Source organism: Dermochelys coriacea, chromosome 19 (assembly GCF_009764565.3).
Source record: "Dermochelys coriacea isolate rDerCor1 chromosome 19, rDerCor1.pri.v4, whole genome shotgun sequence".
Taxonomy (NCBI): domain Eukaryota; kingdom Metazoa; phylum Chordata; order Testudines; family Dermochelyidae; genus Dermochelys; species Dermochelys coriacea.
The window spans coordinates 10219868-10234293 of NC_050086.2; the positions used below are offsets into that span (position 1 = coordinate 10219868).

The 14426-nt window shown below is 42.1% G+C and overlaps 1 long non-coding RNA gene across 1 annotated transcript in view; it reads left to right on the forward strand.

Annotated features, from left to right (window-relative positions):
- LOC119845426 overlaps nucleotides 1-13849 on the forward strand; it is a 34207-nt gene extending 20358 nt beyond the window's left edge. The window contains exon 3 of the long non-coding RNA XR_006278244.1: nucleotides 10916-13849. This is a non-coding gene — a long non-coding RNA (uncharacterized LOC119845426). The remainder of the gene's footprint in view (nucleotides 1-10915) is intronic.
- The last annotated feature ends 577 nt before the right edge of the window (nucleotides 13850-14426 follow it).

The window sequence follows — 14426 nt, forward strand, 5'->3', positions numbered from 1 at the left end:
CTGTTAGTGGGAGTTGAATTCTATGAGAAGTACAGCTGCTACCAGGAAAAGACAGATGAGTAATAATGAAACAAGTATTTTGGGAGGGGTTTCAAGGCAGAGATGGTGCCCTCCTATGTATTTGTTTAGCAGTTAGCACAATGGGACCCTGATTTTGACTATGGGTTTTGGGACTTCTGCAATACAAATAATAAAATATTTATAAAACTGAGAGTTAACTGTGATGTATAACCTTATGGTGGAAAGGACTTTATGCATATGCCTGGTGGGAAGATCACTCTTCTGGTGAACATTATTTGTGGGAGAAGAGAAGTGGGGACTGGGGATTAGCAAAAACTGGTATTCATCTACTTCCAGTCTTCACCTACTTCCATTCTGGCATATCCTCTGAAAAATTGTAAGACCAGCAGTGTATATATATAAACCCTATATATTTTGGTATTGAGTACATTTTTGTTTCTCTAAATCTGCAGTTAGTACTATAGATAATCACTCTTTCTCAAAACCATTTATGCCTCCACAGAAATTAGATAGGTAAGAAATGTGATGTGCGGGTTTGAGACAGTGGTTTTCTCAACCTGTGGTCCAATGAGCACACAGCTGCAGCCCATGTGACAGCCTCAGGGCCATGCAGGTAGTGTTTGTGTGTGTGTGTGTGTGTGTATACATATATATAAATATATATAAAATTGTGGGCTGCGGCCCACATAAAACATAGAGAGTTGCATATGTGCTCCACAATGGTAAATAGGTTTAGAACCACTGAGGTCACAGCTACAATTAGCAGAATAAAGGACAGTGGATTTTCCATTTTTTGTTACAAACAATAATTAAGGTGTGACCTCCATGCATGAACACAGCCAGTTCACAACACATCAAGCCCTTTCCCGACAGCTGATAACCAGTGGGCTTGCTAGCTTCTGGATCCTGCTCATACACTGTTGTGTCTTTATTTTGATAGTGATTGATCTTTTGTCCTTCTCGCAATCTCATACCTTCACAGAGATCTTATTGCATAGACTAGATCTGCACGAAAGTCTTCTCCTAAAACTGTGTTTCTCAAACTGGGCAAAGTGGATTCCTTAGGACATCCCACTGTCTTTTCTGAGTGATATAAGAAAACACAGTGGAGGGAAATGCAACAAAAGAATTCCCCCTTCTTTTCTTGCTGTGTTGATTCTCACTTTAATCTCTAAAATAAAAATAGTCTCCTCTCAGTATTCAAGACACAATTCTACTTTTGCTGAACATGAAGTGAAAAATACCAAGCAAGCAAGTTTTGCTGTTGAAATAGTCTTTAAAACTGGACTATCCTCTTACACTCACCAATTTCCTTCACACCCCACTTGCCCCAAGAAAATATGATGATGGGAAACTCCACACATCTTTTATATGTTCATTAGGGAGTCCTAATATTTTGTTTTCTATGAGACAGTTTGGAAAACCTTACACAAGAACAAGATTTTTCTTCCAGCACTTCTATATAGAAGTGTGGGATTCTTTATGTGACATTGCACGTGCAGAGATTTGACTAGAGCAAGGATCACTGCTTAGTTCTCCAAGTACAGTCTGACACAGAGAATTTGCTGAGCTTGCATTCCGGGCCAGGTCAACCTACATACTACTCACCCTGTGTATTTCATGCTTCTTTACACTCTTGTGACCCGGATGAATTTTGCAGGAAATGGAGTAGTGCACTGTTTTCTTGTATGGGATTCTTTGAGTTTTGGTCATGCAATCTTAATTCAGCCCCTTGTGATATATTACATTGTCACATATTATTTTTTCCATAGGACCCTGCCTTGTTCATTGCACCAAATCAGTCGTTATTAAATATTTTATTTTATCTTCTTGATTTAATGTGGGGCCCCATACTTAATTTATTGCACACAATTCAAACCCTGCAGTGAATCTAGAATTACGAATTTCCTCATGGACTTTTTGTGGCTCTCATCACTATAGCATCTGACTCCTTTACAAATGTTAATTAAATTTATCTTCACAACAGGCCTGTGAGGTATTATCCTCATTTTACAGAGGAGGAATTCAGAAAGAGATTAAGGACAAAAGTGTCCACTAATTTTTGGCTGCCAAATTTGAAAAACCTAGGGACCGATTTTTCATAATAGCATTTTTACACCACTTTATATGTTCAAAGGACAGTTCTTTTTTATTTCAGTTGCAGTTGTCAGCGCTCAGCACTTCTGCAAATCAGGCTCCTGATGTCCGAGATGTGCGTGTCCAACATCCCAGAGTAATTCTGTGGCAGAGGCATGGATAGGATCCACTTGCTCAGTGGGATATTCAGTTGCCTTAACCATAAGACTATCCCTTCTCTTCATTCAGTCCCCTGTTTTCTTCACTACACATCTGACTTCTGGGCAAGTGAAGCAGAGTTCCTACAGACAACAGCCTTATTCTCTGTGCACCATCCATCTTGTGCTTGATTTTGCAACCTTAATGTCTTATCACAGAGTTTTATTCTATATAATTTATATGTTTTAATAAAGAAAACTGAAAAAACATAAGCTTAATCATGTGGAACAGTATTGTCCCCCACAAGTATGGAGATGGGCCATGCTCAGGGTATATGAAACATTCAGATAATTTTGCTGCCAGTCTCTAAGAAGCCTTTGCTAAGCATGTGCAAATGGCAATTTTCAGAGGCTTTTAATTCAGCCAAATTTAGGTGGATTTTCACAAGAATAGCAAAAAGTACATCTCCACCCCAAGGCAACCCTTCTGCTCAAAATGTGGAGGTGCTGAACTTTTCAGCAAACATCCGTAAGAATTTAACATGGGCAAAACAGTGTATTTTACCTGATCCTCGATCTTGCAAATGGCTGAACCATTTCTACTGAAACTTAGTATTGATAATAATAATCAGCCTGAGGCAACCACTTTGCATGGAAAATTTCAGCCTCAGCAGTTGAAGTTTGGCAAAATTATAAGCAACTGAAAACAGGGTCTTATAATGGAAATGTTAGGTAACCTTAATTATAGGTGTAGCTTCCAGCTTCACCTATAATTACAGAATTGCCTAGCCCTAGAGGGTCTCACCTGAAATTTGGGGCCACATTGTGGTAGGCACTAGAACACTACAAACGCATTGTAAAAGATGGAGAGTTTACAATCTTCTAAATAGACAAGACAAGATAAAGATGGGAGAGCAAAAAAAGCATAGTCTGAGCCTGTTATGCTAACTGCCAATCCAGTACCATGTCACTAGACCATGCTGCTTCTCAAGGAAATTATCACAGCAGAGGTTCCATATCTAAAACAATGTGAAAGACAAAGAAGAAGGTTCTACAGTTGTTGACTTTATTGACTATATTTTTTAATAGAGAGGGTAGCTCCAGGTTTTATAGTGGAAGGAAATGGCCATGTTATCAGAAATTAGAGATGGAAAAGACTGATTTAATGTATCCAGACTATCTCCCTGACAATGCAGGAATCTGTTGTCTTCAACAGAATCCATTATCAAACATTCCAGTGACAGTGATAACAAACTAGTAGCTAAAAGCCTGTGCTATTGCATGGGTATAATTTGTAAAGTAATATGTGACCAAAACAAACAAACAAAATAATCTAAAAATGACTGAAACCTTAAAAAAATTGGATGGTATAAGACTGTGAATCCCAGTTATGATTGAACCTGGTGATACTCTAAACAAAAACCTCTTGTAGTTGTTCCCATTGCTTCACACTAACTCACACATTCTAGGAGTCAGAGTGATGCTTGGGATTATTGTGTATGCTGGTGGCAAACGAGGGGATCTGTTCAGGGGTGAAAATAATTTAAAGGATTTATCAGTACGCAGTGCGGCTGGACTCCTGGGCAAGGTGGGGGTGGTTCTGGGCCCCTGGAAGGGCGGGGCCTTGGGAAGAAGGGGCGGGACTGGGGCCAGACTCTCCCAAGCAGCCCTTCAGCGCTGCCCAGCTCGCACCACCCAGGGCTCCAGCTGCGATTTAAAGGGCATGAGGCTGTGGCCACTGCCAGGAGCCCCAGGCCCTTTTAAATTGCTGGGCCCCGGGGCAGCTGCCCCTTTTGCCCCCCACCCCCATCAGCGGCCGTGCTGGTATGGAGCTTAAAGCGCTTTTAATGTCGGCTGTGTACCGACCTGTACTGGTGATCACTTTCTTACCGGTATGCTATACTGCCTTACTTTCACTTCTGGGTCTGTTGTGTTATTTGTGTAAGGTTCCACAGAACTAGAACCCAGGTTTGCAGAGCCTGGGACAGCTGCTGTTCCAACATTGCCATTGGGAAGTTATGCAGAGCTACCTCCAAGGAGCACTGTGAAGATTAGGAGTTGCAGGATGTAGACCCAAAGGGACTATGGCAACAGCTCCTGTGGCTTTCTGATTGGCCCGTGCTCTCTATTTAACCCTGGAGGGTGGCCCAGGAAGTTGTCTGGTAACCAGGCAGACTTCTGGCTTGCTGTGACTCTACCCCTCACCTCACTTTCTGATCTCCGGTCTGACCCCAGCCTGACTCTGAGCCTGACTTGTGCCTCTTTATCCTGGCTCTAGCAATTACTCTGATCCCTGCTTGCTGACTACCGCCTTGTGGCTGCCCTGGACTTGTGGCTGCCAGACCAGCTGTGACTGCTAAGTTAGATATCTTACACCCTGGTCCTGTTGTAGTTTCCCCAGACCACTTTCAACTCCTTCTGCAGAAGCCCCTTAGTAGGGATATGGAAGGGGCATGTCTATCATGACTCACTGGGCTACCAGATCAGTAGGAGTTGCTTGTTCAACTCCACACCAAGAACTATGTGCTGTGGTCCCAAGTGGCACAGCTCCTAGCAGAAAATCAGACATGCAGCTAGCATGATCCCAGGAAGAGATGGCCATGCTGCAGGTTCATGTTGGGCCACTGCCCTCCAAACAGGGTCCGACCGTACTGCTACATGAATGTTTTGATGAGAACCGCCAGAAGTTCAGGGGGTTCCTGAACCAATGCAGTCTCATTTTCCAGGGCAGAGCAGGAATGTATCCCACTGACCAGGTGAGGGTGGGAATAGTGATCAGTTTGCTAGCTGGAAAAGTGCTAAATTGGGCCTTCCCCCTGCTGAAGCAGGACATCCTGATGTTAACTGACTAAAACGTCTTTCTGTGATTTCCCCCCCCCCCCCACAAGTATTCCACCCACTCAATGGAAGCTCCACTACAAAGGCTCCAGCAAGAGAGAGAGCCAGCTGCCTCATACCCTGCCCAGTCCCAGTGACTTGCAACTGACAAGTGGAACGAGGCAGCCTGAACTGCACCAATTTTTAGTATGGACTTAGTGAGGAGGTAAGGGATATGCTAACCCATGTTGAGATCCTAACCAGGATGGATGTTTTTCTTGAACTCTCTCTCCATATTGACAACTGCTGTGTGAGCAAAAGGAGAAGGGGAACCATGCCATCGCCACCTTGCCTGTATGCCATGCTGAAAACCTCAGGGTCCAACCATGTACTGATGCCAGTTTACTTGGCGCACTGACACTTGATCCTGTAAGAGAAGGAAGGTGATGGGCAAATAATTTATGCTTTTATTACAGAGTGCCAGGACATGCCCTCACCTCCTGCCTATCATGGACCTCGACCAGCAAGGAGTTGGAAACAAGTGAACCCATATAGAGTGGGCCAGCCTGAACACCACCTGGTCGCTCTGCTCCAGAATTACCCCTCAGCCCTTGATGGAAACCCTATCTGGGACATATAAGTCCTCCCCTTCCAAGTACAGATACAGTTGCGTATTGCAAATGGGGCCAAGCCAATTCCCCCTCAGTGGGCCCTGATTGATTCCGGGGCCAGCCATAATTTCAGAGGTGCTAAAGCTGCTCAAGCCCTACAAATCCCCCTACCATTAAAGTCTACATCAGTTTTCATAGAAATGATAGATGGGTCACTCCTGTCTTCAGAACTGTAATACAGGAAACAGTACCCCTAGAGCTCGTACTCCAGGGACATCACAAGGTGCTACAATTCTGTGTAATTCATTCTCCATGCTTCCCCCTGATTCTAGGTGTCACCTGGTTCGTGCAGCACAATCCTTGCATCTCCTGGTGAGAGGAGAGGATCAGCTTCCCCTCTGAACATTGATGAAGAGTCTGCATACTGATGGTCCCCACCCTCTGTCCCAGGCTCATGCAGCTGATCAGGAGAAACCCAGGTGGTGGGTGGCTAACCAAAAGGAACCACTCCCAAACTTCAGTCCCCATCTACCTGATAAGTATCAGGATTATGCAGACATTTTAAAAAAAAAAAAGCAGACATGCTACCTCTGCACTGAGACTACAACTGCTCTATAGACCTACAACTCGAGGCAAAGGTCCTATATGGATGGATCTGTGTAATGTCCAAGCCAGAATCGACAGCCCTTTGCGAGTACATCCAAGAAAACCTGGCCAAGAACTTCATCCAGTGCTCCACCTCCCCAGCAGAAGCTCTGGTTCTTACTGTTAAGAAAAAGGATGGAATGCTACTCTCTGGATAGCCTATTGTGCCCTAAACCAAGTGAGAGTCCAAAACTGGTGTCTCCTACCCCTAATCTTGGAGTTGCTAGCTCAAGTGTGGTCTGCCAGAATTTTCACCAAAACAGACTGCTGGTAGGGGCTTACAACCTAGTGCACATTAGGGTAGGAGATAAATGGAAGACTGTCTGTTTTTCAAACCCCTCTATGTGCACTTAGAATTTTTAGTAATGCCATTTGGTTTGACCACTGCTTCCGCAACCCATTAACACTTCAAGAATGATGTATTTAGAGGCATCCTGGACCAACATAGTCATCTATCTTGACAACGCACCTTGTTTTCAGAGAACCCCAAGCAGCATTGTTATGGGGTTTGTTCCATCCTGGAAAGACTATGGAAGCACAGCTGTATGTGAAACTGAATATGAAAAATGTACCTTTGACCAATCCTCTGCAGAATTATTGGGTTATAGCCTTTCCCCAGAGGACATTAAGATGGATTCTCCAGAAGGTGGATGCCATTTCCAGCTGCGCAGTGCCCAGGTCCCCCCAGGACTTGCAGCTCTTCCTGGGCTTTACAGATTTTTACCAATGGTTCATTCCAGGCTTCTCAGTGCAAATAGTCCCCATGACAAACTTCCTCAGTAAGGGTGTTGAATTTGTTTGGGTGCCTGAAGCTCTCACCTTGCCTTCAAACAGCTCAAGGCCACTTTCACCACTGCTCCTGATTTAGCACATTGTGACTCAGTCCAGGCATTTATAGTGGAAGCCTATGCCTGCATTGAATTCAGACTCTCTGAGTCATGGGCCACAGAAAGTGCTGCATCCCTCCACTTACTACTCCCCAATACTCACCCCTGCTGAATGGAATTGTGAAATATTAGATACAGAACTGCTTGCAATTAAATCAGCCTTTGAAAAGTGATGCCTTCACCTCAAGGGAGCCTGAAATCAGATGCAAGTATTCTCTGACCATAAGAACCTCTAATATCTGTGTAAGGCTTGAGCCTTGAACCAAAGACGGCTCAGGTGGGCAATATTCTTCTCTTAGTTCTATTTCATCATCATGTATTGCTTGGTAATGAGGAAGCCAATGCCTTATGCTGAAAGGGAGAATGCTACCAAGAGGGTGAGGAACCTAACCAAGAATCATCCTGTCTCCTAAAATCTGGCAACTTCCTTAGTGCCACAATACACCAAGATCAGATTGAGCTAATCCAATCTGCTTCATGGTGTAATCTGTTAGCCTAGGAGATGACAGAACAGACCAAGAAATTGAGAGCCAGATCCAAAATGCAAAGCTCCACACAAGACAAGGTCACATAATTTGATGGGCACATATATGTTCCGTCGGGGTACCCCTGTTTAGAAGTGCTTCACCTCTGCCATGACACCCCATTGGCAGACCATTATGGCCACCTTCAGACATTCTGCACGGTTTCCTGTTTCTTCTGGTGACCCCATATTTGAACCAAAGTCCAGCACTACGTTGACACTTATGACCTGTGTTCATGCACCAGGATTCCCTGTGCTAAGTCCCTCAGAACTCTAGTACCCCATCCTAGGCCCTGGACCTCAATCACCCTTGATTTCATAGTGAACTTCTCAAATCTGACAGCCACACAGTGGTCTTGACAGTTGTAGACCAAATGACCAAAATATCACACTTCATCCCTGTGATTGCCTGCCCTCAGCTGAAACAACAGCTCATCTCCTGCTGGTGCATGTTATCAGTCTTCATGGACTTCCAACCATATCACCTTGGACCAAGGCCCACAGTTTGTCTCACGCTTTGGGCATGAAACTCTCTGGTTACTGGATGTTTGTGCTTTTACCTCCTCCACATACCACCCCCAGACAGATGGGCAGACAGAGAAGGTGAACCAAGTACTAGAGCAAAACTGAAGATGTTTTATCAGCTATCATCAAGATAACTGGTTGTCCCTCCTGCCTTATGCCGAGCTCTCATACAACAACACCAGCCATGCCTCCATGGGGCAGAGTCACTTTTTTATTTTTTTTTTTGCAAATTACAGGTACCACCCTCACTTTAGACCTGGCCTTGCTGGCAGTCTCCCTAAACACAGCAACCTACTGACTTGATCCAGTGAATTCATCATATCCGTAAGGAGCTTAAGGACCTCCTTGAAGATATGAAAAAGGACTACAAGCACTACACAGACTGTCAACGCGAGGAAGACCCAGCTCTAACAGTAGGCAAAAAAGTCTGGCTTGCCGCAAAACACCTCTGTATGAACAGACCATCCTGAAAGCTAGACCACCAGTTCCTCAGATTTCCATTCAGAAAATCAACCCTGTCACCTTCAAATTGTAGTTCCCTCAGATCCCTTAAGATACATCCTGTCTTTCATGTATCCCTTCTGAAGCCTTACAAGGAAGACCCCTTTCCTGAGTGGTCCCAACAGCTGCTCCTGCTGGTCCAGGTCCAAGAGCATGAGGAATACATAGTCGATGCTATCCTTGACTCTAAACTGCAGAGGGGGAGTCTGTAGTACCTCAAAGATCGTGAGGGCTATGGTCCGGAAGAGCACTCCTGGGAACCTGCTATGCCTCTGACCTGGTTAAAAAAAACTTTCATCAAGACCATCCAGACAAACCAGGCCGAGTGCCAACCCAGAGGAAGGATGCCGCCTGAAGGGAGTGAGTAATGTAAGAATCCATAGGACTAGAACTCTGGTTTGTGGAGAATGGGATAACAGCTGTTCCCACATCACCACCAGGAGGCCATGCAGCGCCATATCAAAGGAGCACTGTGGAGACTAGGTGCCCCAAGAGGTAGTTCTCAAAGGACCATAGCAACACCACCCTGTGGCCTTCCGATTGGCACATGCTCACTGTTTAACTCCAGAGAGTGCCCCATGAAGTTGTCTGAGCAACATGCAGACTTCTGTCTTGTGGCAACTCCAGACTTCACCTTGCTCTCTGCACCTCCAGTCTCTGTCCTGAGCCTGACTCTGACCCTGATTCTTGCCTCCTGATTCCAGCCTGGTAACTAACTCTGATCTCCAGCTCTGACACCAGCCTTTCTCTGGCCCTGATACTTGCCTATTGAGCCTGGCTCCAGTGACTTACACTGATTCCTGGTCACTGACTACTGCCTTGTGGCTGTCCTTGACTTGTGGACACCAGCCCAGCAGTGACTGCTAGGACAGGCAGCCTATGCCCCAGTCCCTTACAAATTGTGTGGGTGACAGTTGGGCTACATAATCCACTGTTTGTGCACTTTTTCCTATAACCAATTAAATTGGTGCATATAAATTAACTGTAGAGTTAGAGTGGTGCTTAAATTATCTCTGATATCACAATGGTCTAGGACTTTTGGCATGGCATCAATATATGCCTTGCTATTGCTATATACTGCATGGGTGTAAATTCAAAATTGTTGAGAACTTAAAAATTGGATGGTAACAAACCATGAAACTGAGTGATGATTCATCCTTGTGATATTCTGAACAAAAAGAGCTCTCAGTCACGCTTGTAGCTGCTTTCATTGCTACACACTGATTCAACCGACATTTTAGGCTTCAGAGTGATACAAAGAGGAATCTTATTATATAGATATGACTTGTCCCAGAAAACTTATCTTGAAATATCACTGTAATGAATTGTCCACCATGATTGTGGATGCATACTGAAGGAGAGCTGATGTTAGGGGACTCTGTTCCTTATGATTGGGCTTTTATAGTAAGTATTGGGGGGGATGGGACTTTCATTCGTCTCAACACAATTCTGTCTCTTCACTTTGCATATTTTACAAACATGTTCTGCCCCTATTTGTTAATGATCAAAGCTGTTTGTGAAAAAAGCATACTGTATCATTCAATTTTGATCCAGCATAAAATCCTCTTTTTAAAGGTTTTATTGAGAAGCCTTTTACCTGCCAATAGCTGAGATTGGGTTTTGTTTTTCTTCTGTAACTGCTGATAGCTAGTAGTGAATCATCACAACACACTGCAACAGTTGATCACTGACCTCTAAGGAGCTCTTATTCCTCATGCTGATTCAGGAATTATTTACTATTATTTGTTATACATTGTAAAAGTATCTAGATTCTTTACAGAATATATAAAAATATAGTATTTTTCCTGAAGAATTTACAGTCTAAGAACAGACAAAAACATAATAAGCAAATAGACAATAGGAGGGTAGGGGAATGGGAGGATGAGGTTTACATCAATAAGATTAAGTGGTTATGTCAGTGATGTCATTAACTGTATCCGTGGAAATCCAGAATCTTGAACTCTGGTCTCTGTAGGAAAGAAAAAAGTGGAAATGCTTTTAAAATATCTTAGCTTTTTTTAACTGTATGTACTGGTAAACTTTGTCTAAATACACCATGAATCTTAAAACTGTGTATATATAGATATGTATAACATAGCACTGAAGTTTACTTCTAAGTAAATCTACTAACTTATGCTTTCTGAGTTGCAGAGAGAGAGATTTTGTGTATGAGAGGACAAGGTGGCTGCACATCTGGGAAAGGAAGCGCAAAATAAAGGAAGTATGACTCTGTACCAAGGAAGAACAATATGATGGCATGCTTAGTGAAGAGAAAGCAGGAGGAAGGGAAATACTGTTGGTCATTCTGGATCTTCTTAGGCCTTTAATTCTGAAACCCCCAAAACACTGTTTAAAAAGGTCATACCCTTGTTCTTCAACAAAGAAGACAGCCAGAAGAATATACTGTATTGTGATCTAGCATAATCATTCCATTTGAAGTTCAGTGAAATTAATTTAAATGTGACTTTTTTTCTAGTCAGTGGCTGTATTTTCTTTATCATCTGTCCAGTTCTGAATATTACTGGGTTAGGGAACATTGATACTGACTATAATATAGGTAATTCTGACAGCCTTGAATTTGAAGAAGACTGCGTAGAAGCATTTCAGGAGCAAAATCATCAATGGTAAATACACTAATCCAGCATTGCCCTGCCAGACACTTGCAGCAATGAGAGGCTATGAATGGTAGAACCAAATGTTACTATGGCAGTGACCCACAGTGTGTGTTACTGAGAGGAACTATATTACTGTCAGTTGCTTTTTCAAAGGATTTCCTGGCATTGAGAGACAATGGTTAGGAGGGTTAGTGTTATCTTTTAAAAGCAGTGCTTAAAGTGAGGGGTGGAGTATAGGTGGTTATGCCTTCCTCCCACTTTTCACTGTTGCCAGTTGAAAGAATATATAGATATAGATATTTAGTGAAAGTGGGAATGTAGCAACTTCACTTCTTCCCCATATTCAAACATTGTTTAGAAGTAAATTGGTTGAAAAGGGATTAAAGTTGCAAACCAGCAAGGGTATCTATATAGACTGCAAATATAAATACATTTAGCTTCAAGAGATTTTTTAAGCAAAAGGTTTGATAATTTTTTACTGGATGCAGTATATAAAATATTTTCTCTCTTAAAAAAACAAAACATTTGAAAATCAATTCTTCCTATTTATTCAGCAAATCTTGAGTTCAGGTTCTACTTTTCCTGAAAAGCTGATATCTCTAACCAGTAGCTTTGCTTTGCTGCAGGTGCTTGCAATGTTATCAGTTCCTGCAGAGAAACACTTCTGTCAAAATTGTACAGTGAGACTCCTAACATTCATATTTAGGCAGCTGCAAACAAATGGCTTGGTTTTCAAAAGTGCTGAGTTTGAACAGTCCCAATAAAGTCAATGGGAGCTGTGGGTTTTTAGAACTTTTGAGAATCAAGCAATTTTTATGTAGGTTAGGATAAAGTTAGGATCTAACTTTAGGCACCAAAGTTTTAAAATGTTGTCCTTATGCTTTTAGGGTTCCTATCCTGGAATCAAATCTTTGCAAGTTGACCCCAAGTTGACTCTGCAGAGTCCCAAAAACTTCATTGGGACTCCACACAGGTGTAAAGGTCCTGTAAAGGACCAGGGCATAGGCTGTCTGTCCTAGCAGTCACAGGTGGATTGGTGTTCACAACAGTCAGCAAGCTGGGATTAGAGTAATCACTGGAGCCGGGATCAATAGGCAAGAATCCAGGTTAGGCCAGAGTCAGAGATCAGAGGTAGTTACCTGGCAGGAACCAGGAGGCACGATTAAGGGTTAAAGTCAGGCTTGGGTCAGAGGCTGGAGAGCAGGAGGCACAGCGAGGCATTGTAGTAGGCCAGAAGTCTATGTGGTTGCCCAGACAACGTCCTGGGGCACTCTCCAGGGTTAAATAGTGAGCATGGGGCAATCAGAAGGCCACAGAGTGCTGTCACTTCCCACCATTTGGGCAGTACTTCCTGTGGTACTTAAGCTCCACAGTGCTCCTTCAAGATGGTTTTGGATAACCTCCTGGTGGCAATGTGGGAACATCTGCTGTCCCAAGCTCTGCATAGCTGGGTTTTATTCCCATGGTTCCTTATGGGGCTACCCACATGCATTAGATTATAGGATCAAGGCTTTAAAATGCTTCTTTAAAAAAAATATTTTGTGTAGATGAGTTAAGGATCATATATATATATATTTAATTGCAATCATCATTATATTAAAAGGTGAGAAAGTAAATTTTTGTACCTGAGCGGATTCCTTTTATTGAGGGTTTTACAAGGCTGGTCTACACACCTGTTCTTTTACTGATCTGAAATATTTCATATCTCAATTTTGTATTAATAAACCATGCAGTAATCACTTTTACCTTCCTTTTACTCTTTGAAACTCAGAAACATTATTTACAATAGCATAGCTCTTGAGTTTGCTGGAAGTAAGAATAGATATTCAACAATTTATTTGTGTTCTTTCTATGTTTTAGGAAGTACATCTGGATTATTATCTTAACAATTTTTTTTAAATCAACCTTTTTATAAAAGTCTTTCATAGTACAAAGACCATGATACAAGTGGTGTAACAGTATATTCTACTCTCAATGACCATGGGTATAGTAGAATCCTATATAGAATATGAGCATAAAAGTTACTAATTATTTGTTGCAATATACAGATTGTACCTGAGGATAGTTATGCACCATATAGAGTGACTTTACTTTAAAATGGTTCCACTTTACCCATATATGTGAACTGGATGTCTGTTAAAGATAAGACTTTTCAAAAATCTTCTGTCCCCTTCCCCACAGAAGGTATTTGATTTTAATTTCTCTCTGTGTATGTTTGTGCATGCACAGATTTTTATTCTCTTCCCAGCTGGGAACTTGTATACTTTTGCTATGGATTTGATCTTGGAAAGTGCTGAGCAAGCTGGCCTCAGTCCAACAAAGTGCATGCTTAATATTAAGTATGAGTCTTTTAACAGCAATGGGACTTTCTTGCATAAAATTAAATATGTACTTATGTGCGATACTGAATTGGGCCAGTGTGTTCTGTGCCTTGCAGTATTGAGACCTGTGAATCCACAGTGAATTTTGACAGCTGAATTTTATCCCTTTTGAAAAACAGGGTTTAAAACAGAAACTCTGACAGATGTTTAATTAAAATAATTATAATTAAAATTTAGAGAATTTTATATGTAAAGTTGATGTGACTGATTTTTTTCTTTCTCTCACTGAATCCAAGCACTCTCCCCTAGGGTTAATGCAGGGTATGCAGGTCACAATCATACTCCATTCCTCTGAGTTCCTTGTACGTATTTTCTGTCTGTTTCATTCTGATTAAAAAATGGCAGTGTACAATGTTTGGTGTAACCTTAATCCTGACCAGCATCTGGGCCCCTTTAAAAAAAAAAAAAAAAAAAAAAAAAAGCCTCTACCGCAAGACAGGGCTTCTGTATATACTTTCATAGAACTGGAAGGGACCTCGAGAGGTCATCTAGTCCAGTCCCCTGCATTCAAGGCAGGACTAAGTATTAACTCCAGGCAGCATTAAATATTAAAGTATTAAAACTTTACTTTAAATTATTAAAGTAAAAAAGATATTTTTAATTCAACATCATTAAATAAAATAAGGATTATAGTAACTGAAATATTAATGAACATGTCTAGTTTCT